The sequence below is a fragment of the Rhinolophus ferrumequinum genome, chromosome 3 (assembly GCF_004115265.2).
Source record: "Rhinolophus ferrumequinum isolate MPI-CBG mRhiFer1 chromosome 3, mRhiFer1_v1.p, whole genome shotgun sequence".
Classification (NCBI taxonomy): Eukaryota; Metazoa; Chordata; class Mammalia; order Chiroptera; family Rhinolophidae; genus Rhinolophus; species Rhinolophus ferrumequinum.
The window spans coordinates 79,356,629-79,384,210 of NC_046286.1; the positions used below are offsets into that span (position 1 = coordinate 79,356,629).

At 36.3% G+C, this 27,582-nt stretch overlaps 1 long non-coding RNA gene across 1 annotated transcript; it reads left to right on the forward strand.

Annotated features, from left to right (window-relative positions):
* On the forward strand, positions 1-25,899 carry LOC117020336 (uncharacterized). Its single transcript, XR_004422676.1, has 3 exons — positions 1-63; positions 18,778-18,887; positions 25,536-25,899. It is a non-coding gene; the product is annotated as an uncharacterized LOC117020336 (long non-coding RNA).
* Positions 25,900-27,582: the final 1,683 nt, after the last annotated feature.

Sequence of the window (27,582 nt, forward strand, 5' to 3'; positions counted from 1 at the left end):
GAAGACGCCATGAGTATTAAACACAAGACTGCTCAAGTTCTCAGGAAAAGTTTACAATAAAAGGTAACATGTTTTCCCTCTAAGTTCCTTTTTCCTCTTCTCTCTCTCTCTGTCTGTTCTTTGGTCTCTCTCTTTACCCACACTCCTTTCCCTCTTCCTCCCACCTTCACCATTCTTCATGTTCAAGCCATTAAAGCTCACAAACAAAATATCACAAAGCCGAAATTAAGTTTAGGATTAAAGAATCTCAGGACCCCCAAAGCCCATATGTCCATAGGGACCATCACCATTTCTTACCTTCCTTGTTGATAACCTTTTTATTTCTACAACTAACAGATCCTCTCAACTTCCCACCAACATTTGTGATGCCCAGGCTTAAGAGAAACTAATTCACCACAAGCTGAATCACTATTCCAATTGCTTTCAATCTTTACTGTTTCTAACAAGCTTGTAGCTATATTATGTCATTATCAGACCTGAGTGGAATTCTAGTACATCTCTTTTATCTCCTGACTTCTTTTCCATCCCACACAGAGATTTTCCTGTAGATTGAGTGGAGGGAGTGTGGCCATGAGAACAATACTTCCACAACAGTACTCGAACCTCTTAGCAACCAGAATTCCAATTGCATGCCCAACACAGCAATAGCTAGAGTCCACATGCTGGCCAAGAACAGGTAGAACAGGTCAGTGTTCTCTTTTAGAGCAAGACTTTTCAACTTCCCGTCCTGGCACTGACTTGTATGCGTCAACTGCCATAACATAGTTTGGTTCAAAAAAGTCTCACAGTATTGAATTTGTGAATGAGTTAATTTTTATACTATAAATTAAAATGCTTTAAAATTTATTTTTATAGTAGTGTCTCTCTCATTCGCTTGCATTCTGATGTGCTTTGCAGGAGAGAGTAGAGTTACAGCAAGCTACTTAGAACTTTCACATCACCAGCAGCCTCTGACAACCAAGAGGCAGACTGCTACCTGTGGGCCATTAACAACTGTGGAGATTCTAGTCCTTGAAGCATTTGACAAAAGGAAGTTTGCGAATGATGTGAAAAACCCACATATGCCCATGAGAGTATACAAAGCACATACATGTTGTTGCTTAGTGTTATCACTGAGAATTTTATGAGCTACTGTTTTGGAGTATGAAATATCACAGAAAAATTCAGTTTCAGCCTGAAATGGTTTATCTAAACACTGGCCATCAAAAATGTAGACAGCATCATGTCTCACTTTCCCCAAGGTGTGTAATGGAAGAGGCACCAAATTTTTTTCTTTAGGTAGAACTCTGTAGTATCAAAAGGTGTTTTACCATAGTTAATGTAAATTTCTTGACAAGATAAGAATTTATTCTTCTTGAGCCACCAAGCCTGCCGAAGAAAAAACACACAAAAAAAACCTCTGTTTGTTACACACCCTCCTACCACTTGTTTGTTGAGTAAGGAGGAATGGTGGAGGTCTTCAGAAAAGATGGGAAGACTGGGGGTGAGCACCATATGTTTATTGTTGCTTGGAGTGGACCCTTTCTTGCCCTCCACCAATGTGCTAAATGAAGTAGGAAGTGGTTAGTCATGTGGTTTTAGCTAAATTAGATTGTCCATGGGAATCAGCTTCTTTGGCTTATAACTGAGACCTTAAATACCATTTTATAAACACTGAAAAAGGCGTCTCTCTCTAGATAAATGTTAGTAGAACAGGGGTTTGAAGGATGCTAATTAATACCTTACCCTGATATAGATCTTAACAGATTTTATAGTTTGAAAAAATACTATTTCATAACCTGATACGGCAGCCTATACAAGAAAATCAAAGAAAGATTCCCATGCCGTGAGTAGTATTCCTACAGCAGGAAATAATTATGGTCAGTGATGTGGGAGCAGAGTCGTCCCAAAGTTAGCTGACTATAGTGGATTAAGTTCACATCTGGCTAATAGACACTATCCAAAAATGATTCTGGGAACGCAGGGAGGCGTTTGACAGTGCTGTGATTTTATTCTGTCTTTGTGAGCCTCAGCTGACAGTGCTTCATCAATGCTTTCATTATGACATCATTTTATGGACAAACAATTTGTGGACCAAGAAGATCTGAGAATCCCTGGGGTGAAGGGAAATGCCACAGACATCCATGGTCTTGGATGATCAGTGAGTAAACTGTGGTTTTTAAGCAGTTCCTAGGGCCTGAGAAATAGTTGATCATGACCCAGGCCTACACCCTTCAGCCTGAGCTTTCTCAGGCAAGTGTTGGATGCATCTGCAAAACCCATACTGGACCCACATGTCCCTAATACATTAGAGCAAATAAGGTTAATATGGCAGGAGATGCTCTTGTAATTAACTCTTTAAAAGAGAATGTTTGTGCGAGGAGCCTGAAAGTGAAGATAGTGATGCCCCATTTCACTGGTGCCAATCAATGGCCTGTCATAGCATTGGCATGCATGAGGCATAACCATAACCTTGCTCTGGAGAAAAAGAAATAAAGTCAGAAAATTCCTATGCTTGCATGCATAAGCCTTCATGATTATACTTTAATCATTATATGGAAAGATACACTTTCAGCTCAGTAGATGTATAGATATCGATGTATAGATATTGATACAAACATAAAATCATACATACACACACACACACACACACACTCACACACACACACACACACACACATATATACACACACACACACGCATATATAAAGTCATCAATCATGGACACCCAACCTACTTTCCCTGTATTAACTCTTATAACTCAGGATTCTGGATGTTATCTAAACTGGGTTTATCTCCTTCCATCATACCTGTATTCTGAATTTCCACTACTGCCCCAACCCGGTATCACTACCTCTCTGTACTTGTCCTTTAAGACTACTGGAAAAGATATGATTAAGTTTCTCTGAAAGATCTAACTTGACAATGACTCCATCCTCTGCTAGCTTCCAGGACTTTGTTTTCACCTTTGTCATTTTACATTCTCCATCTTGTGTCATCATCATTTCTGTACATGCTCAAAGATAGGGGTGTGCACTTAAATATAAGTTAAATTTTGAAAACGATCTGTTAGTTTTTATTGCAGGCAACTTTGCCTATGAAAGACAAAACTGATTGGTATTTTTCACTTAGTTAAATTGGCCTCTCTTTTTGACATGGAACTCAAGTAATCAAAACACTGTATGCATATACGTAGAGTCAGGTGATGTCAAGGCCATGGACAGAAATGGTTGTATTTGCAAATTGACCTCCAGTGCTATAATCCCTCCCTTGGGCTCTAACACCCCTAGACCTTAAAATCAAGAAGATTTGTATCGTTTGTATAGAGAGGGCTCATAGGGATAATGCCGTTTGGCTTCTTGAAATTATCCTAAATTCATTTCACGTTTGACCTACCTGATGTCAAGTTGTGCTGAATATAAAGAAATGAGTGGTATTCTTTTCATTTATGACACACCCTTAGTTCTTTGGTCCTGTGGAGAAAAGATGATTCCATGATGTGACCGGTGCCTGCTGGCTGCCAGATCGGCCAGCTAGACCCAGGCAGAACAGAGATTGCTTCTTCTAAATCCCCACAGAGCCTGTCTGATGGACCCCTCCCCAGTGCCCCACAGTGCTGGTTCGTGCCGGTTCCTGGAACAAGCCGTTGCCCTGCCCCTGGCAAGCGTAATTGCCCTTACCCCTGGCAAGGCGGTAAGCACGATAGGCATTTTCCCCTTATCTGGGTCGGGTCATGCCCCAGAACCCCTATCCATTCTGCCCCATCCTTCATAACTCCTTAGCTCCTGCTCAGTGGCATGGAGGATACCACATCATCTTGCCACTAACTGAGGTGTGCTTGGTATGTAAGTTCCCTTAATAACCTTATTAATATAATGATAGAATTGTCAGCATCTTCCTCTGGTCTCTCAGCCCTGGCAAATTTTATGTAACAGGACCATTTCAACATCAAACATGTTTAGCTTATTAAACATAAGCAGGACATAGGGGTTTTTTGGCAGCTACTAATTTGTGTGTCTGCCTGTTCACAGGATGTCTGTTACTCCCTTATGACCCTGTCCCACATGAATAATGTGAACATTACTGACTCCTAATAAAAAGCATGAAAGTACTGAGCACCCTTTCGAATATTATCTCACTATGTATATTTGTGAAAGTATGAATAAACTTAGTGATGTTGTGAAAAAGATGCCTATTTAAAAAAGGGAACCAGGAAATGGAAGTGTTAGCAAGGTGCTCATTCTCATATTGAACCAACAATTTTCATTACAAATTATGGTCTGATTTAATGTCTGCTTTAAGGAAAAACATTGTACCAAGGTAAGGTTTTTTTAAATGATAGATATAGAGAATTTAGTGTTTCATGTGATAAGAATTCAGTGCAGTATGTAATTTTAAATAAAAAAATGAGACAAAAAGTTGTTACTTACCTGCTGGTCAAAGCTATACTGTGCTATTATAAAACACCAGACTTATTTTCGTATATGTTTACCCAAAATAGTAAACATATTTCAGTGACGGGCAATGTAGCATCTTATGAAGAATACAGACGTTGGCATCAGACAAACCCAGATTCAAATTATGATTTTACCACTGAATAGCTCTGTTCCTCTGCAAAAAGGGAATATGATACTTTCTTTAAAAGCCATAGTGACATGCTCAATAAAGCATTATTTGTAGTAGCAAAACTGGAAAACAACATCAGTGTCCAATTTCAGTTGTATTTATCAGCTATTGTCACAAGAACACATGTAACAAACCATCTCCAAACAGTGATTTGTATCAGCAAGCATTTATTCTAATGTTCGTGTGTCTTTAGATCAACTGAGATTGGCAAATTTAGACTAGGCTTGACTGGGACATGGTGGGACTTGGCTCCATGGTCCAGTGTGGGTTCATATTTTTCCCACATGTGCTTATTTGAAGACCCCAGCTGAAAGGACAGCAGCTACCCACAGTGAGTCATCAAAGCATGAGAGCCAAACTGATTTGGGCAAGCACAATTAACATCTTCTGTTTGCATAAAATTCATTCACATTCATTGGCCAAAATAAGTTCCATAACCAAACTCAGCATCAATAGAGTTAAAAAGTCAACTGCAGTAGAAGGGGAGAGACGTAAATATTTGCTGTGCAATAATCCAGGCTATCACAATAGCTAAATAGTAGTAAGTAATTTGACGATTAAGCAACATTCATATAATGAAAGGCTATCTATACTTTAAAAGTTATAATAGGAAAAATTGATTAGCATAGTAATATGCTTATGATCTATTTTCAAGGGAAAAGTATGCTATGAAAAGACATATGCAAGGAAAATTATAGGAAGATTTTTGGAATAAAATCACAGGAAGATAACAGTGGTTAGCTTTAAGAAATGAGATATTGGATGATTCTGTTTTTTTTCACCCTCTGCATACTTTTCCGTGTTTTCTAAGTCAGCTGGATTGATTACATATTATTTTTGTCATTTTAAATGATTAATTAATAAAACTTGTTTTTCCAACTGTGGGGGAAAAACTTATTTGGGGCAATAGCAATGCCACATTAATATGGTTCTACTGAGGGGAAAACTGACTATATGTTGTAAATTATAAAACAGAAAAAAGTAAGAGATTATTTTTATAAGTTGTATTTTTTCTCAAATTCCTGTATTCTATATTTTAAATGCTTTTCCCCGCCCCGGGAATACAAATTGTTTTTATCTCATCTTCTGTCTCAAAAGACAGTTTTACTGAGTATAAAATTCCAGGTTGACATTTATTTTCCTTCAGAGCTTTGAAAATATTATTCTGCCTTTCAGTGTTGTTATTGAGACATCTGCTTCAGTTTAATTTTCATTTGTTTGAAATTATTTTGTCTCTCTTTAAAGATATTCTTTCTGTCTTTGACGTTATGTTATCTTTTTGCAGTGTGTCTAGGTGGACTTCTTTTGTTTTTCTCTGCTTGGTATCTTGCCGTCTATTGTACTTCCTGAAGCTAAGATTCGTATCTATCAATAATACTAGAAAATCATAATTTATTAACTCTTTGAATACTTCCTTTATCTGATTCTCCCCATCCTCATCCCTGCTTCGGAAATTTCAATTACCTTCTCTATCTTCTGTTTTGCATAACTATCGATCATATGTTTAATCCCTTTGTGCCTCTACTATATTCAGGGTAATGCCTTTATTTCCAGATTCATCATTTGGTTTTTTTTTTCAAATCTATCTAGTGATTTTTGAAAAATCTCTTGTCCATCTTCATAATCTTGATAACTTCTTGCTTTTCTTGAAGCATGTGGCTGATATTTATTTCACAATCTGTGTCTTTCCAAAATCTACAATATTTTGAGTTTGAATTTTTGGTGACTCTCATCCATAGTTGCTTATATGGCTTTAATCTCCTTGTGAGAATGTTGTTTTCTAGTTCAAGTACTGAGATGTTACCTTTTGGAGGCTTTGGTTTAATGATGTCTCTTTGCTTTTGTAGCTCCTCTTAAACAGATTTCAGGATTTGTCTCTACTCTGCCCATGCAACTATGGCCCCCAAAGTATGGCAGATACCTAAGAGCAAACGGTGACTTAAGAACATGTCAACTTCTCTGTATTCACACTTTTTTGCCATTGGCCCTTCAAGATTTTCTTGACTATCTTATCAGCTCAGGCAAGTAATACAAAAATGTGTAATTTTACAAAAAATTATTTAATATTTGTAAGTATTATTTTCTGAAAGAGTTTTTCTGGACAACCACCCTACCATATTTTCAAAATAAAAATGCTTAATCATCTTTTAAATTATCTGTTTACCTCTAGACAAATGAAAGCTCTTCCTATATATGTGCTATGTTATGCATGTAGAAATCCTTAAACCTGACCTGGTACCTGACACATAAAGGCAATGAAGGAATAAAGAAGAAATGAATGGACTGATCATGTAATCTTATAGCCTTTGAAAACTATGGACCATTAAGGAAATATAAGATATTACCAGTTTCCCAAGGGATTTGGAAGTAATGTTAAATTTCTCATTTTACTATAAAGGTGGCTAAAAGAGATTGCACAGCCCAAATAAAACGCTAATTATCTGCAAAAATTAAAAAGTCAAAATATTACTAAAATCTATAATTTTTGCATAACTAGATATCTTTAAATTTTATGGCAACTGGCAGAGAGACTAAATTTAATGTGAGAGAATTATGCTTTAATTGCCTAGCTTTGAGTTAATTGTTTGCATCCAAGAGAAAGACAACCCAATAGGTGTCTTTATCCCCAACTTTGCTTTATTTGGGAGACATTTTCTGTCCTCTACACAAATGAACCTATATGATAGAGGAGGAAGAAACGGTAATTCATACTAGGAACTCCTACATTTTAGGGAAAGATTTTTGTGCTGGGTCCTATAGGAAGATATGAGGCATAGTAATTTATTTTCACCTTTAATCGGCTATGTATGGTCTGATCATTAAAAACTTACTTCCATGTTTTTTTTTCCTTTTTTATTAAATTTATTGGGGTGATAGTGGTTAGTAAAATTACATAAGTTTCAAGTGTAGATTTCTATAACATATCATCTATATATCACATTCTGTGCTCACTACCCAGAGTCAGTTCTCCTTTCATCACCATATAGACGGGTTTTATTTTTTATATTTTTAGTTGTTTTTGTTTTTTAGAATGTTCACAACATGGAAAGAGACATGAAATTTTTATATACTTTTACTGGGATTTTAATAAGCTTTAAAAAATAGTACATTAATGAAAATTCCTAGGAAAAGGGCAGACGTGTGTGTGTGTGCGCGCATGTGTGTGTGTGTGTTGTGTCTACCTGTTATTTACACTTGTTTGTGGTTCACATATTTTGTGGTTGAATTATCCAAAATTTGTTCCCTCCGTTCTGATGAAGACTTGCATTCCAACTTCATTGCAGTATGCAGTTCTGTGTGGTTTGCTTTTTCTTGCATCTGAAAATAATTTGGGAGCAACAGAAACATAAAATTTGATTTGGCCTGAAAAATCTTTTCTCCATTTCTTTTTAAAATGTGACCAGTCCAGTCATTTCTATATAAGGATAAATAGTAAGAAACGGGCTAATCCAGGAAAAATGTGGACCTGAAGACTTCCTCAAATTTGATATTTGGACACACCGATCCCAAAATATCCAAAGCTTATTCCTTGGCTCTGAGAATTGCAACATCATAGGACTAACTCTTTTCCCATTATTGGCAGTTCTTTTGCTTGTTCACACTTTGCCATTGAGGTTTTTCTTCTCAAGATTCTTTTTGAGAAAGATTGAGTTTAACTAGAATGAACACTGCACTCTTGAAGTCACACGAGATGCAAGTCAAAATGATTTTATTTTCAGTCATCAATGCAAAATATTTAAGTCTGAAGGCCTTCACTCGAAAGTTAGACCAAAAATAGAAACCATTTTGTAAACTATGGAACATCCAATTCAGTGAAATACCACCCAGGCATATTTACAAAAGTTTTGAAGCTGTGGTATGTGTTTATTATAAAATGAAATGGAAAAGTAGGATCTAAAATTGTATGATGCTCAGTACAACTATGATTTCTTTTAAGCTGGAATAGTAAAACAAGTCAGGTAAAATACACCATTAAATTGTTGATGGTCATTATGTTTTTTTGTTTAGAGACTATGGGATTTAAAAAACAAATAACTAACCAAACAAAAGAACTTCTCCACTTTTCTAAACTTATTTAGTATGGGTATTTTTATGATTTTATTTATGTATTTTGAATTTATATATTTAGTTTGAAAGAACAGTGTATTAATGCAGAACAAATTTCCAGGGATCTGACTTCTGATTCTGTTCTTTACTATCTACTAATGAGAGCTTCATGCTGGAATCTTTATGGTCCAAAAAATACTATTACCTGGAATCTGTATCTCATTTCGTACCTTATTCTGGTGATTCATAGAAAAGTTTGTTTTCTCTTCCCCTTATGTTATATAGGGAACTGGATAGCTATTTAGAAATGTATTTGTATTGATAGATGTCACAAGTCACATATTTCATTTTGAAGTGGTATTTCAGATAGAAACATTTGCCTTGATGACTAAAAAAATGGCTGCATTTGGCAGGGGGTAGGTGATTACTAGGCTTGATGTGGAGAATAAGCACCAATATGTGGTACTGACAGAATAATGAATGTAACGGTTGGTTAGGAACCATAGTTTTTATGGGTTTCTGTGTATTAAGTTCTCCCATGAAATGGCACATTTCTCTAACCGTTGGATATTGCTTTAATCTTCAGGCTGTGGTGGACATTTACTCAACATAGGAAATACCTCCTGTGAAATTATTTACCAGATAAATGAGTATGTTTTTTTCTCAACCTAACTTTTACATCACCATGTTCTGTCAACTTAGTTCTAAAATAAAACCATGAAAATTTCCAGAATTTTTAACGCTACTAATACATCCTGATTCTGATTTTCAACTGCCGTAATCCAGTTTTCAATATGAACTGTAGAATGTACCTTTTGCCCATTAGAAGTTGCATATTTTTCTATTCCTTGGTCTCCTTCAACAGAAATATTTTTCCCTCTAATCAAAGGCTGATGCATTCTGGTACCTTCAAGTAATACCTTCTGTGGATATGATTTCTTAGAAGTTTTTTGAAAAATGTTACAAAATAGTCTACAGGAGACCACAAATATTCCCCTGCAACATAGTGCAAATTATACCCAAGTCTCATGAACAGCCTACCTGTTTAAATGATCCAGTGGAGAGTTCTGACAGTGGTTTGTCTGTGGAATTCCAGTCTGTGCCATTTAAGGCAGACCAGTTGCCTTAACTGTTTTAAGAAGGTATTTGTCTTGACCACTCTGTTGAATTTTTTCAAGGAGAAATTAAATTTTTAAGCTGTAAACATCCTTATCGATGTTGGAATCTACATAGAATTGTAATCATAGTTGTCATATGGACACCTGTACATTTTCAGGTGAATACCAGTGGATACTCTGAAAGGCCATGGGCATCATTCAATCAAAGAGGTTCATATAAGTATTCAAAATAATTATAGACTTTATATGTTAGTGGAAAGAGGCTAATGAACAAAATTTTAGGTGGAAAATATTGTTGCTTTATTGTGTCTTAGTAAAGTTTTTAACTTCTCTATTATTATAGATATCTGATTGATCCAGCTTAGGTTATGAGCTCACCACTTGATCCATTAGGAAGCATAGATCTCCAAAGTGAAATAATGGCCTTGCCCTGCAAGTGCTGATTATGTGAAATATTTGAGTCTTCCTTTCCTTTCTTTTCCTTTCCTCTCCTTTCCTTTCCTTTTCTTTGCTTTCCCCTTCCTTCCTTCCTTCCTTTCTCCCTCCCTCTCTCCCTCCCTCCTTCCACTTTTTTCTTTTCCTTCCTTCCTTCCTTCCTTCCTTCCTTCCTTCCTTCCTTCCTTCCTTCCTTCCTTCCTTCCTTCCTTCCTTCCTTCCTTCCTTTCTTTCTTTCCTCTATCAGGGCCACATTGTCATTCCAAAGCACAATATGGAACATATATGCCCACTTCAAGTTAACAATTGAGACTCAGCATCAAATCAAACAATTCCTTTGCCAGGGTGTTTTTCAGTTTTGTAGGTTGTTACAACGTCATTTAGATATCTCAAAGAACCAAACTATTCTTTTCTTATAGTAGAATACTAATTGCTCTTTCAAAATTTAAAAAACATATTTTTTTTCCAATTTCAAATATTCTCCCAAATATATTTCTTAAAACTCTGTACTCTCCTATAATAAAACAATTATTGAATTAGGTAGGAAGTATTTTTAATAGAAAATAATTTTGGAAACAGTCTAGGGACTTTTAGTTTGTATCTTCTTGTGCTCAGGGTTGCTTTTCCATATTGAATGAAGGCATATTCCCGCTATTAAATTTGGTCCAAATTTATAGAAAGACATTTAATATATGTATTTTAAAGTGTTGTTCCCCCAAACCAGAGCTTTGTGTTCTCCAGGTGAACAACCTAGAGGACTTTTGTGACGTGTCACACAGCCTTTCCCAAAGGTTGTTGTTGTGCTTGGTGGTAAGAGTTGGGTTCCCCTTGCCCCCCCATTCAGTCCCTTATAAATTTCACAAATGGAATATTTTCTGTTTTTCTTTTATTTTCTCCTGAAAAACCATTGCCTAAAATGTTAGATGATAATATACATCTCTTACATATTGGTTGAATTTACCATTTATTATTATGCTATATAGGCATGGGGGTAGGAGGCTTATTTAGGGCTATGTATCACTGACCCACTAAACCTTCCAAAGACAAATGATTAAACTTGATTGCAATTAAGACAATTTACATCCTTTATATATATAAGTGTGCACACACACACACACACACACACACATATGACTTTATACTCAAGAAATAAAGTCAGCGGAGCTAATTTCAAACTGTATCTTTAAAACGAAAATCGTCAGTAAGAGGATACTTCCACTCCAGAGAATAGAGAGTAGACATACCTTTTTCTCATTCCTCCTGCTGTGGACAACTGAAAATATTGGTTATTATATACACAACAGTATAAGAAGACTCTGAAAGGTGAGAGAAGAAGGTACCCTAACTAGAGACCTCAGGACCTCAGAAATAACACAGTGGTAAGTTCACTGTATTTTCTTTTGTGTCTTGTAAATCCCAAACTTGGAGCTAAAGAAACTGTCAATCCAGAAACACAAATTGGTATAGACCCAAAAAGCCCCAACAAAAGCCTGCTCTTTTTAGCTAAAGGACCAAGAATGGGGCAGTCTAGCAAGGCAGAACATTTTGAGACAGTAACTGCTCAATTTCAGCTAAATACCACAGGAAAACTGTGGCCCCACTCCCACCTATGGAGAAAAGGCTGACAGGGGAGTCTGGACGTTCATTCTCACCAGGCTATAAGGAGAGCCCCCTCTAACACTGAGGGGTTGTCAGAGGAAGCCTAGTGGGGTGTCAGGACTTTTCATACTATCCAGCAGTAATGAGGTCATGCCGAACACTGTGGTGTCACATGGGGAGCAGTAGAATGTGCTCTAATCTCTTGCAGCCAGGGTGGTATCAGAGGATGCCTAGTGGGGATCCTGAATTCTCATGCACACTGAGCAGTAATGAAGAGCCCCATCTATTTTCATGAGTCTTCAGATGATGAGAAGGAAAACAGAAACTTACATCTAGCAGTAATGAAGTGATGCCTGCACTTTACCTGCGAGAGTGGTGCCAGAGGAAGCGAAAAGTGAAGCAAAGAAAATTGCCAGGGACATAGAGGGATATTACATAAGGTTAAAAGGTGAATCCACCAAGGAGACATAGAAAACGCAAATGTGTGTGCACCTAAAAAATAGAGCAGCAAAACATGTGAAACATGCGAAGCAAAAACCGATAGAACTGAATAGAAAAATAAATAAATAAATCCACAGTTATAGTTGAAGATTTCAGCACCCTTCTGTTAGTAATTGATAGAACAACAGACAGAAAATCAGCCAGGGTTTAGAAGAACTCAACAACACCATCAACCCACAGGCTTGAATTGACAATTATAGAACACTCCACCACCAACAGCAGAATACACATTTTTCTCAAGAACCCATGGGACATGTACCAAAATAGACTATATCTTGGGCACTAAAACAAACTACAACAAATTTAAAGTAATTGAAATTACACAAAGTGTGGTCTCTGACCACACTGAAAGCAAAGTAGATACCAATAGTAAAAAGATAACAGGAAAACCTCCAACCACTTGGAAACTAAACAGCACATTTGAAACCATGGGTCATAGAGGAAGTCTCAAGGCAAATAAAAAATACATTGAATTGAATGAAAATTGAAATACAACATATCAAAATTTGTGGTACAACAAGATGGCCATGGGGTTTTGAAAATTAATCTGGGGAACGTAATTTAGTGGTTACCAGAGGGTAAGGGGGTTGGGGGTGGGAGATGAGGGTAAGGGGGATCAAATATATGGTGATGGAAGGAGAACTGACTCTGGGTGGTGAACACACAATGTAATTTATAGATGATGTGATACAGAATTGTACACCTGAAATCTATGTAATTTTACTAACAATTGTCACCCCAATAAATTAAAAAATAAAAAAAAAGGAAAAAAATTTGTGGTACATAGCTAATGCAACTCTGAGGGGAAAATTTATAACACTACATCTTTATATTGGAAAGGAGGAAATGACTCATTAATAATCTACACACTTAAGTTTGATAACTTAGAATTAATAGGCCATACCTTCAAAAAGTTCAAGCTACCAAAAGTCACCCAATATGAAATAGATAATTAGAATTGGAATAGCCCTAAAACTATTTAAAATTAAATTTATAATTTTAAAACTAATTATACAACTACTTAAAGAACAATTAACACAAATAACAATATTTTCCAGAAAACGGACGGGGGAAAACGTTTCCCAGTTAGCTTAATAATGCTAATATTACCCTAATACAAAAACAAGACAAATATAGTACAAAAATAAAAAGTAATGACTAATAGCCCTCATGAATAGAGAAGGAAAAATTTTAAACAAAATATTAGCAAATAGAATTCAGTAACATATAAAAAGAATTATATATCATGACAAAGCAGGCTGTTTAAGGGATGCAAGGCTAGTTCACTATTTAAAAATCAATAAAACCCACCATACAAGAATTAACAGGCTAAAGAACAAAAATCACATGATGGTGTCAACTGATACAGAAAATGCATTTGACAAAAATTCAAAATCCATTCGTGATTAAAAACTCTCAGAAAATTAGTAATAGAGAAAAGGCTCCCGAAATTCTTAAAGAGCAACTACAAAAAACAAAATGAAAAATCTTTTTGCAAAGATACACTTAATGATGAAAGACTGAATTCTTCCACCTAAGATCAGGAATGAGCCAAGGATTTCTGGTCTCGCTACTCTATTCAAATAGTGCTGGAAGTTCTAGTCAATACAATATGGCAAGAAAAGTAAATAAAAACTATACAGATCATAACAACCCGAAAAGTGAAATACGTAGGTATAAATGTAACAAATTATGTGCAAGAACTACTTGAGGAATGCTACAAAGCTCTGATGAATGAAATTTAAAAAAAATAATAAATGCAGAGGTAGTTCATGTTCACAGATAGAAGACTCAATATTTTCAAAATGTCAGTTCTTTTTGACTTGGTCTATATATTCAATGCAATTCTTTTTTTTTCCAATACAATTCTAATCAATATCTCTGCAAGTTATTTTGTGGATATCAACAGAGTGATTCTAAAGTTCATATGGAGAGGTTAAAAATCGAGAAGAGCCAGTATTGAATCCAGTATTGAAAGAGAACAAGTCAGAGGACTGACTTCAGGATTTACTATAAAGATACAGTAATTAAGACAGTGTGGTAATAACGAAAGAACATATAGATGAATGGAAAAGAATAGAACCCCCAGAAAGAAACTCACATAAATCAGTCAGCTGATCTTTGACAAAAAGGCAAAGGCAATGTGCTGGAACAATTATACATCCACGTGCAAATAAAAACAATGAATCTAGTCACAGAACTTACCACCCTCCACAGACATTAACTCAAAAATAGATCATAAACCTAAATGCAAAACTCAAAACTCCTAGAAAAGAAGGGGAACCCAGATGTTCTTTAATGGATGAATGGTTCAACACACTGTGATGTATTTATATCACGGAATACAACTGTATAGTAATTAGGAATGAACTATGGATACACATGACAACTTGGATGAACCTCCAAAGAATTGTGTTGCATTAAAAAATGCCAGTCCCAAAAGGTTACATACTATATGGTTCCATATTTATAACATTCTTGAAATGTCAAAACTGTAGAAATGAAGAATGGATTAGTACTTGCCAGGGGTTAAGAATGAGTGGAGGGAAAGGAGGATAGGAATGAAGTGGGTAGCTATAAGAGGGCACTGTGAGGGATCTTCATGGTGATGGAAACGGGCTGCATCTTTAATGTGTCCCCATCAATATCCTGGTTGTGATATCGTACTGTGGTTTTGCAAGATGTTACCATCGCGGGGAAACTAGGTAAAGGGTGCATGGGACCTTTATATTATTCCTTAACACTGCATGTGAATGTGTTATCCCAAAATTAAAGGTTAATTTTCTTTAAGTGTCTAGTAAAAGTCATCAAAATTAGGGTCTACAACATCAAATTGCTATTAAGAATTACTTATTTTCAGGTTTTGGAAAGAAAATCATGTTACCAGGAGGTATCTGGGGTTAAGATAATTTCCATTTAAGGTCATGTAATTTCTTGCTGTCAGTTACTTCTCCCATCCTGGTATTAGAGAAAGTCTTTCAGTGCCATATGTAAAAGTAAGTAGCAGTCTGAGATGATGCGGTGATGGATTCTGGATGTGTATTCAATCATTATGTAATCGTATGATCATACGATTACATAATGATTGATTGTGCCATACTTTTTTTCACAATGCACATTTATTACTATTGTTACCTGATAAATATTATATTTTGACTATATCTGAAAATATTTGCAGTGTTGCTGTAATTCTGTAAAATGAAACTCTTGTTACTAATGTAAAAAGAATTGTAATGAATAATATCTAGTGGTGTTTTATAGAAGCTATCTGTAATGTGGTAAGCATTTTATAAGAAAATTTTGTTTAGTGGAATCTGTGATTACTAAGATAAGGCTACCATTATCTTGGCCCTGGGAGATTTTGTTTATTTATTTATTTATTTATTTATTTATTTATTTAAATTAAAGTTTATTGGGGTGACAATTGTTAGTAAAGTTTCATAGATTTCAGGTATACAATTCTGTATTACATCATCTATAAATCACATTGTGTGTTCACCACCCAGAGTCAGTTCTCCTTCCATCACCATATATTTGACCCCCTTTACCCTCATCTACCTCCTCCCTCCCTCTTTATCCTCTGGTAACCACTAAACTATTGTCTGTGTCTACGAGTTTTTGTTTCTTATTTGTTTGTCTTGTTCTTTTGTTGTTTTGGGTTTATATGCCACATATCAGTGAAATCATACGGTTTTCTGTTTTTTCAGGCTGGCTTATTTCGCTTAGCATTTATAATCTCAAGATCCATCCAAGCCTGGCAGGTTTCAGATCCACTAATTGACTGTTGTTGTATGGGATCAGCCATTCAATTTCATGCTGGAGTCAAATTACAAAAAAACAATTGTAAGGATAGGCATATAGATCCTGATTACTAGGAAGTATGAGTTTTAAAAGCATTGACTGATAACATTGGATGAGTATATACTGATCCTACATAGAAATAAAATAACATGGATGAAAAAAGAGCATGAAAGAATGGTTACAATTAAGTCTTAAAATTTGGGGCTTTTAAAAACAGTTACTGTTGCATTGTGGAGGCATATTACATTAAACAATTTTCAATTTCAAAAAAATATGTTACGTATTCTAACTATATTAAAAGATATAATTTTCACATTTGTAGGGAAAGGGTACTCTTACACACAGTTCATGGGAGAATTAGTACAGATTATTTGGCAAGAAATTTGATAATAAATAACAAAACGTAAAATTTTCACACCCTTTGACATAGTTGTGGCTTTTGTAGAAATCCAGTCTAAAGAGACAATCATGTAAAGGATACAAGTATGTAAAGGGCACAAGGATAGACAAGTATGTTCATTTATGATAACATCATTTATGATAATTAATACCTAGAAATAATCAATAGTGGAATCATTAGACAAATTGTGTTATATTCACACTACAGCATATTATACAGTCATTATAAAGAATAAATTATATCTGAATGTATAGACGTAAATGAATATTCATGATCTTTTGTTGGCTAGGAAAAATGGGTTATAATATCATATGTATATAGTATGGTTCCAAGATTGTATCAGGAAATAATATATAGTTATAAAGTGCTTACAGTGCATAAAAGGAAATATGAAAAAAGAGGCATATCAATGTGAATTCCTGATTTTAAGGGCAAGGGGATTGCTGTTTTCTCTTTTTACTCCATATGCTCCTCTACTATTGAATATAGTTTCAACAAACTCATACTACTTTTGTAATTTTTTTTGAACATTGGCTACAATAGATTTTTTTTTTGAGCTAATTTTGAAAATTTAAAGAAGAGAAGATAGTGGTTTTTCTTTTCATTTGACAAACCATTATTTTATTTTTAAAATTTAAAATATCACCAGAACAGGAAAGGAATACTAGAGCATTTGCAAAAGAGGCTCTGCATTAATTTTTGCCACAAAAAAATCTCTTTCTCTATATTTTTTTAAATGTTAATTAAAAGGCATATATAGTAGGTAAGTCATTTTCACTGAAATAGAATTAGCACTTTGAAAATTGTGCAAAGATTTACATGTTTCTGTGGAAGATAAGCTTGCTAAAATCACATTTTACAACAATTTTCCAATTACTGATATTTGTTAGCAGCACAATTATGAGGACAATTATGTGTGGGTAAAATTTAGATACCATTCAGTTTAAGATTTCAAAAATTTTAAGTAGTTTTAAGAGGGTATTTAGGTGTATCTTGTCATTTGTGCTTTTTTTCTTTAATTAATCAGATAGCAAAAACAAATAAAATAAGACCTAACCTTAATCATTTTCTAAAAGTCTGACAAAAAGTGTTATGACCAGAAAGAGGTGAATGTGAGTAATGCATGTGTTGGCATTGGACTGGACATTGAAATTTTCTTATATAATGCACAACTTGTATTAGCAATGGCATTAAAAGGTCCCACTATACTTAGGTATATATTAATAAATAAGGACAATATGATTCATTGTTCACCTTGTTTATTTGAATAAACCTTTAGAAAAAAAATCAGTATTACAAAGATTAACATTAAAATCTCCACCATATATACCATAGATTTCTCAGGACCTTGGTTTTCTCATCTTAAAAAAAGTGAAGGATTATACTAAATTCGTGGTGAGCAAACTTTATTCCAAATGGTCAAATACAAAACAAAAAGTATTCACAGGCCACATTTAGCAATAGAAATTATGTATTTGAAAATAAGGAAAACTGTAGTAACTATCACTACTTAAGCAGCCCTTCATTAATTTGCTGTCACTTGAGGGTTTCAAAATGTTAGCCAACCTTCTAAAAATTGCCTAAATGATATATACTGTAGTATCCGATTATGTTGTGGCTTGAACAAAGTTTGTTTTTTAAAACAATTCTAATTTATTTTGCAATCTCTTTAATGGTTAATTTTATGTGTCAACTTGGCTGGGGCAAAGTGCCCAAATATATGATCAAACATTATGCTGGATGTTTCCATAAGGGTGTTTTTAGAGGAGATCAACATTTAAATCAGTGGACTTTGAGCATAGCAGATTGCCCTCCATAATGTGGATGGGCCCCATGCAATCAGATGAAGGCTTGAATAGAACAAAAGACAGCTCCCCTGAGCAAGAGGGAATTCTGCAGCAATGGCCTTTGGACTTGAACTGCAACTTTGGCTGTGGGTTTATAGTCCACTGGCCCATTCTGCGTAGTTTGGACTTCACAACCTCCATAATCACATGAGCCAATTCCTTAAAATAAATCTCTTTCTATATATACATATACATCCTATGGGTTCTTTTTCTCTGAAGAACCCTAATACAATCTGCTTAATTACAATATTAGTTTTCTCATAGTGCATTTAATTAACTTTAAAATAGTTTTTCAGTTGCAAATAAATTAAGCAGCAATCCTTATGCCTCACAGTCTCCCATCTCAAAGTGTCTTTGGACTTACTCAATTGGCTTTCACTGATTGCTTAGTGAATCCATTCTTGAATCTTCTCTTGTCTTGCAGATCTGACTAAAGTCTACCAAAGTATTCAAGACCACAGGGATCCCAAGCAGGACCAATGTACCTGAGTTTTCCCACTGACAGATCAGGCTGTATGTGGCCAGCGGACTCAGGTAGTTCATTTTTAAGGTTTTTTCAATGGAAACCTTGTATTCTATAATTCTAAATATAGCATTTACTGCATATTCGGTGTGTAGATGATGTACAAGTTGATACAAGAAACTGAGTGGTGACCACTTGAAACAATGTAGCTATTATGGGCACAGGGATTTTTATTGGCTTTGGAAACATTGGTTTCCTCCTAGTAGTGATGATTTAATTGGTCAGGATGGTCCTACAAAGGGGAATTTTTGGTTTTCATAGATAAGGCCAGGTAATGAACCATGGTCCTTATCGCTGCCAACATTCTATCATTTAAAATACAAAATTATGCTTCCTTTCATAAAATTCTAGAATTGGAAGAGACGTTATAGTTTATTTCATTCAACCTTTTACTTTAGAGATGAAATAAGAATCCAAGAGGTCAAATTATACACTTTATCTGAGCCACCAAGTCTTAGGATGAAAATGGTGCATCCAAGATGAGGCACAAGTAGCGCAAGAAGGCCCAAGTAAGCAGCACAACCTGGAGGCCCAAACTTCCATTTCATCCGCTACAGTTGTACCAGGCAAGATCTCTGAACAGCCTTTCCCTGTGCTGCATAGGGGATGTCTTGTAACAGCTGTCAGAGGGAGAAAAGAGCAAAGCTGGTTTATAAACCATCAGCTCAGTATGTGTGTGCAAGCTAAAAATGAATTGGGATTTCACTACAGCTGCTGTCCACAGGGGCCTTGCAACACAGTGGTGGGGGGAAACCTTCCCGATAAGCAAAGCTCCAGGTGGCACAACTGAAATCCTCTTTAGGCCCAAGATTGAAATCTATGCAAATTCATGGGTGGCAAATAGTTACCCTGTTTCACCAAAAATAAGACCTAGCCAGACAGTCAGCTCTAATGCGTCTTTTGGAGCAAAAATTAATATAAGACCTTATTGTATTATATTATATTATATTATACCTGGTCTTATAGTCAAATAAGACCAAGTTTTATATTAATTTTTGCTCCAAAAGACGCATTAGAGCTGATGGTCCAGCTAGGTCTTATTTTCGGGGAATCACGATAGGAAGGAGAAAGATGGGAAGATCAGGGACAAAAGGATGGTCATGTTATGTGGCTGGACTAATGGGAGTGACACAAAGCGTGAAGATCTTTGTACTGCATATTAACATCCACTAGAGAGCATCTACCCTGAAACAGGCATTAAACAGCCAAGGGATCATAGTAGACAAAATGTCAGCCAGTGCGTCGCCATCTCTCTGTCATCAGAGACTCCAGTGCTTGAGTCCTGGGCACAATGAACAGAATAACCATGGTGTCAGGGATGGAGGCTGTGCCTGGGCACCACCACATGAGGTCCCATTTACTAAGTGGTATAACTTGTGCCACGCTGAATGACCAGCAGTCGGCAAGAGAGACCAGGGCTAACCTCTAAATATAGCACGATCCCTTCAAGAAGCCAACCAGCCCCCTGGTGACAAGTTGAATACACTGGACTCCCTTCCTCCTGGAAGAGGCAGCGATTCATTTTGGAGTAACAATTTTTATATCTGTACCTATTTTAGGTATGAATTTGCCCTTCCTGTTTGAAAAACCTCAGCACCATTATCCATGGGATTACAAAAGTTTAATCCACCCTCATGGGATCACATATAACATTGCATCAGACTAAGGGAGTGGGAGTAGTTCTTAACCAGGGGCAATTCTCCCCTCCCCCCAGGGGACATTTGGCAATGTCAGAAGACCTATTGGGTTGTCACAACTGGGAGGATGCTACTGACATCTAGTGGCTAGAGGCCAGAGCTGCTGTTAAACATCCTACAAAGCACGCTATACAGCTCCCCACAGCAAAATTATCTTGCCCAAAATGTCAATATGCCGCTGTTCAGAAATCCTGGACTGAGATACTCACGTGATAGTAAAGGAGGTGCAACAGTGAGCTCTCAATAATGAGATCCACTGGTCCTGTCAGGTACTACAGCATGTGAAAGCAGCAGGCATTGAAGAGCTTACAGATGACACATATAAGGCACAAGCTCGAAAATGATAGCATTCAGGGTAGGGGATCATCTTCCAGGAAGCAGTATATACTCAAATCAATGGCCATTATATGGCACTGTGCCCCATTAGATAAGATACATGGTGCCAGGAACCAATGGATGAAAGTAAAATGACCCATAGGGAGCTTCTGCATTCTTTTTCTGAAATTCTGACTTCTGTGTTTAGTGATCCTGGTTCCTGGTGTAGGAAACATCTACCCGCAAGATATAAGCTATGATTTATGCCCACTTCTCCTGCCAAGGAGCTAGTGGGCATGGGGTGGAACACCATATTGATAGAGGCAATGGATCACATCAGGAGGAAAGTATTTATGACACATGGGACAGGGAGGGATGTGTTTGGCACTTGGTTATCTTTTAGTATTTCTTTGCCCAATTTTGATGGTAAATGGACAAATACTGTAGCCACAGTCTTAGAAGAGCTTGATGACCAGGGGTTTAGACAATCACATATGACTTTGAGTCACCCCACCAGCACAAAGCTGGCTGTGGAGAAGAGAATCTAAAATAGATTGTGGAGGAAGGAGACAGTGACATCCCAGTTATAGCCTCAAGCCACCTGCATCAGGGAAAGTTGTAGTTTTCCCCATTAACTTTTCTCTAACAAGTTTACCCTAGGAAAGAGACCCACCAGAGTCCTGGAGGAATGACTTTCAAGGCTTAGATGAAGCCAGAGGATCCAAGCCATGTAAGAGTGTGCAGTAGTGGGTGCTGTGCTACACTGCCCAGACTCCCCTTCCAGGAAAGAAGGACTAATCCTCTCACCTGTTGCTGACTGAGAGCGCTCAGCTGTCAGTCATCTCTAGGGTGTGCTATTTCCTGAAGAGGCCACATTGGTCAAGATCATTCTTTCTCCAGATGGCAAGATGCATCCCAAGACTAGTTGATGTGGGGTGTGAAAGCCTGGTCCCCTTTCCCCAGCTCGGTATATATCTAAAGGGCTGTTCCAGCTTTAGGGCTCCCCTTGGACTTGCCTTAGTTCTTGTTATTACTGCATTACAGCCCAACTTCTCCTTTGGACTAATTCTGATTCCTTCCCATTCTGCACAGGTGTTAATCCTGACACCAATTCTCCCCATACTTTCTGTATACTAAGTTCCAACTCAGAGTCAACTTTCTGGGGAACATGACCTGTAACATGAATACATGCTGTACATTACCTCCCCATGACTTACTTATTGTGTAACTTAAAGTTTGTACATTTTGACTACCTGTTTAATTATGAATTCTATTTATTTAATAGGACTATTCAATTTTTTTCTTTCATTTTTGTCAGTTTGATTTATTTTTCTCAACTAAAGTTCATCCCTTTCTTCTAATTTGCATATTTATTTTCATAAAATTTATCACAATATTTAATATTTCAACTACTTCTTGGATAATCAAATTTTCGTCTGGTATCATTTATCTTTAGCCAAAAAAAAAACCTTCCTCTAGCATTTCTTGTAGTGCATATCTGCTGATCAGTACTTTTCTACATGGACACATTTTATATTTTTGTTTTTATGTTTAAAGGTGTCGTTCCATTGTCTTCTAATTTTCATTGTTTCTCATGAGAGGTCAGCCTTCTTATTGTTGGCCCCTGTAGTTAATGTGTATTTGTCCTCTTTGCTCTTTTTATGTTCTGTTTAACTTTGGCTTTCAGCAGTTTAACATGCCCAAGGCCCCCCTCTCCTGCCCCGTCCCACCCCACTTGGTGTTTGCTTAGATTCTTATAATTATGGATGGATTTTTTTAAATAATATTTTGAAATTTCCCAACCAATATTTTCTCAAATAATTTTTCTGCTGCTACTCTCTCGTCTGTCTAAGAGTTCTGGTACCCAAATGTTAGTTGATTTCCTATTATTCCACAGGCCACTGATGTTATACTTTTGGTTTTAAAAGTAATTTTTATGGTAAATTTGCTCATAATTATTAAGAATTCTGATAGAAAAATCAAAAGGTAGCAGTTTGAACAATTTATATCATACTTTTAGAAATGATAGTGTTTTTTTTTCTCTTCTTTTCCAAACGTTTTACCTCAGTTTCTTTTTTATGTCTTATTGTGTTGGCGGTGACTTGCGTTTGTATTGATCAATAGTAATGATAATAAGCATTTTTGTCTTTAATCTAATCTTAAGGGGAAAATATCTAAAATTTCACCAGAGGGAAGTTGTTTGCTAAGATTATTGAAAGATATCTTCAATCAACCTTAGAGAGTTTTCTAATTTTAAGTATTTTTCTGTTTTTAAGTAAATTTTGAAATGTACTGCTTTTGTTTTTCCCCAACTCTTGGGAAAATGAGGGGCAGTAGTGACTAATGGTATTCTCCAAACATTTCAAAATGTCTCCATTTCTGAAAGCACATAAGATTGCACTTTTTTGTCCTCTGTAAGTCAGGTTGGCCATGTGACTTGCTTTGACTTATGCAGTGTGAGAAGAAGAGATGTGTGTTACTTCTGGAGAGAAATTTTCAAGGCCAGTGTGGTGTAGTTCACCAAGTTCCCTTCTTCTGCCTCAGTGATTGTGTCAACATGTGTAGAGAAGGTGCTTCCAAGCGCCTGGGTCCCTCAGTGACTATGATGAGCAGAATCTCTTTGCCAGTGTTCGTTGGATGGGTAACATGAGAAAATTTTAATTATTATAATGATAAACTACTCAGATTTGGGGTGTTTTTGTTTGTTTCATGCAGAATAACCTAACCTATCCTTTATTTTTCTTTTTATGCTAAACCATTCTTTCATTTAAGGTATTTAACCCTTGATCATAATATATTACTTATTAATATTTTTTATTCCATAGCTTCCCTTTGTAATAATATCATACTTGGCGTACCTAGTCAGCAAAACCAGGTAAGCAATGTAGTTCAGAGAATTTTTTTTTAAAGAACATTTCTTTCCAAGTGTGAAATGAGTGAAAGAAAAATAATTAAGTATGTAGCCCCTGTCTTTAGGGGAAAATAGTCAGACAGATTATTAAAATAAATAAGTTCCCAAAGACACTTCTACATGTGCCATGTGAACTGTGGAGTGATTTTCTATATGGAGTGATTCTGGAAGGCTTCCTGGAAAAGATGACATTTAAACAGAGCTTAAAGGATGCAGAATAATGATAGGAAAATGTCTAGGGAGGGTCCATTAACTAAATATACCATGAGGAAAGTATAAGTAAGATATATTAATGGAACAGCAAGTTAACACAATTTGGCTCACCTATAATAGCAGAGTTAAACTAGAGGAATATGAATTTAATTCTATAAGCATCCAATATTTTTGAATAGGGGAAGAAATTTTGTTATTGTTTTAGGAATATGATTAATATTGCCATTATATTTAGGATGAATTGCAAGAGGTACAGGTACTAGAGGTTATGAGAGGTTAAGAGGGGCAAGGATTTTTAATTATTGAGATGAGACACTGAGGGCCTGGAAAAGAAGGAACAGCTTTGAGTTTTGCTGAGCTACCTGGTTTTCAGATGTATTCGTCTATGACAGCCCTTGAAAACGTAACATCCTTCATTTTTGTATATTGTTAGCCACTGTCAATGAAGTCCGTAATTAAACACACCTTATTGGATAACCACTCCAAATGTAGAATTTTACATATTGGACACCAACTCAATTATGCTGAAGTTCAACACTAAAACCAAAAATGAAAACGCAGATGCCTAGGGAAAGAAAAGTTGGCAGCACAAACTTCTGGGAATTATGTAGGGCTTTTTTTGTTTGTTTGTTTCTGCCTTTTGCCGCACAATGGGCAATTGTGATTCAGGTGTATTTGTTTTCTAGTAGAAAAAATATCCTCCCACTAAAACAAAAGTACCATTATAAAGATCTGACGTCATCAACAACGCCCTACTTTGCCATGTCTTGCATGACTGTAAGGGAGTCACATTCAGGGACTGCCAATCAGACTCTTTTGTCTCCTGTTTTTTAAAAGGCATTTGGGGAATTGTAATACTTCTCCATGTTCTAAAAAGCATCATCTGTCCAGGAGAGAGGGGTTGGATGTCAAGCGGAGGAAGGCTCTAGGGGTTTCTAAAGTGGTCACTTTGAGAGTCATTTCATAACATATTTGTCGGCATGTCTTTCTTCCAGTTCTGGTTTTGTTACCTTCTGTTTTCAACGTAAACAGCACTACGAAGGGAGCTATCTTCCTGCCGCTCAAAATAACGACTTAGTTGGGTAAAATTTATAATGTTGTATTCCACTTTTAGCCAGGAAATGCAAACAAAGCATGGAGACTGCTTGTTCTCTGACCCCAAATTCATTCCATGTTGCTATAGCATCACCCCTGAGAAAATGGGCCCGCCTGTTTTCCACCCCATAGATGCACTCAATGGGCTTTTGTCAGCTCTTGAATTATAGCATTAAAATTGAAACACTAGGGATTTAATGGAGGATTATTATGACACTCCAGTGCATTCTTTCTGTTGCCATTAGCAACAACCAAAGGATGGAATAAAATAACTGTTTTAAGAGGTACTGTTTTACTGAAAGATAAAGGATCTACCTTACATTCTTGGAGTTTTATAATCTGGTTTGTGTGGATTACTATAAACATTCAGAGTACTGGTAGTATATAATACCAATCCAGTGATTGAAGGTATTTTTTATTTTTTTCAGTTCACCAATTTACAAAGGCAAAAGATATTTTCACAGGCCCCAGAAGATGAACTCCAAGCTGCTGCTCCCAAACAGATTCTCCACTGTCTGGAAGACGTACAGAGGCAAGTGCACAGTGTTCTCCATCTCAAATCCTTCAAAGTGCTCTGGGAATAAAAGAATCCCCACCAAAAGCCCCAGAGACATCTGTCTGTCTGTATGGTATGATAATGACAGAGGCTAGTCCAGATAGGATTCTGGGAGAAACACAGCCATTCAAACCTAATGAATGGAACGGAGAACTTCTTGTTATAATACTGTTTGTTTCTTTGATTAGTCATATCCTTGTATCTAAGAGGACATCAAAATAAATAATAAAAGCAAGGTATTGTGGGGTTGGTCTTTGAATTTCCATTTGGTTATATATTCTGAGAAATTTTCTGACAGGTAATTTTGCATCTAAATTTATTTTCTCTGCCGGTCATTTGTCTTTCTAGTTGTGTGTCATTTTTACCTCTCCCTTATTCTAATTTCAGCATACAGGTTTATAGTCAGGATTATATTTTTCTTTTCACCAACATATATTACAATTTTTGTTGCTCTCATAGCTTCCAAAACATGGATTTCTTCTCCTATGTTGTTGCTGGATGATGCTTTTCAAACTATTTTTAATTTTGGGGGGGTCTTGGAATAAATTCAAATTCTTGTAGCAATAATGCAAAATAAGTAACAGGCAGTAAATAAATAAATAGTGCTTTTGATTTTCACCACCCAGAGATACTACTTCTTTACCTAAGTATGTTTCTTTATATATAGCAATGAAAATAAGACTGATTTTCACAAGAGACTTTTGGGATTTCCCCTGTCCTCTCCTCAAAGGCAACCCGATTACCATGTTTTGTGTTTTCTTTCAGAGTTAGTCCATGCAAACATTTTTATTTATGCTATTTTTTACATGAAAATGATAAATTTTACATTTTTCAGCTCCTTGTGCTTTCACACAATAATAAATCTTGAAACCAGAATTTGCATGGGGGACCATAGGAGTGATATTTTTGTGGGACCAGAGAGTTAGGGGTTTGAGGGAGGAGGCTAAGGGTCTTGCCTTAAAGTTGCCTTTGCTAAACAAGCACACCATTATTTGTTAGGTTGTATGTAGCTGGTCAATAAATGCAAAAGGTACCCAAAACATGCTTTTATTCACACTTTATATAACACTGAGGAAATACTCACTGTCCATAAAAACAAAACATTGTTAACATTATTTTTGTCATGTTTTTTGGGGAAAAAACACACATTTGCCATGGCTTGTGAGGAACAACTAATTTCTCTGTCTGGTCCCCTAAATGAGAGATTTTTAGTAGTTCCTTGTCATTTTCTTTCCTAAATAATGTTGCAGTAAACATCTTTACAAATATGGCTTTATGCACACACATCAATATACTGGTACTCTAAATTCCTAGAAGGTGAATTACTTAGGCCAAACCATAATAAACATAGATGTTCACCATCAGTGAACCAGACCAGGCATTTAGGAAAACCTCTATGATTTGAGAGCCCCATTGAACCTGAGGCATCACTTCAGGAAACAGAATGGGAGATGAAATTTCCCTCAGAGAGCAGCTGCTCCTTTTTACATATCATGCTGAGATGCTGCTGGGACCAGTCTGATTATGCTCTTGAAGGTCATTTTCACCTGGCAAGGTAGGCTTACTGAGCCTTTCCCACCTTGTCAGTCATTGAGTCCTAGTTGACCCATCCCCAAAATGGGAATATCAGGCCAGAGAATCACAAGGCTTCAATGGATCATGTGTTTAACTTTGCCAAGAGCCTAGTAGCAAGCTAGTAGCTTGCTTCAAAACAATTGTAGCTGGTAACAATGCCAGAGACAATGAGTCTGGGACCTTAAATGGTCCCTCAGGGTAGAGGCTGCCTTCCATTGTTAGAGACCCCAACTGACTGAAACTTGTCAACGAAACTTGAGCTCAAAGATGTCACTAGGGCCGTGTGTTCCATTAGGATTTCTCTACATGCAGCTCTTCCGTGATTGGGAGAATCCCTTGGCACT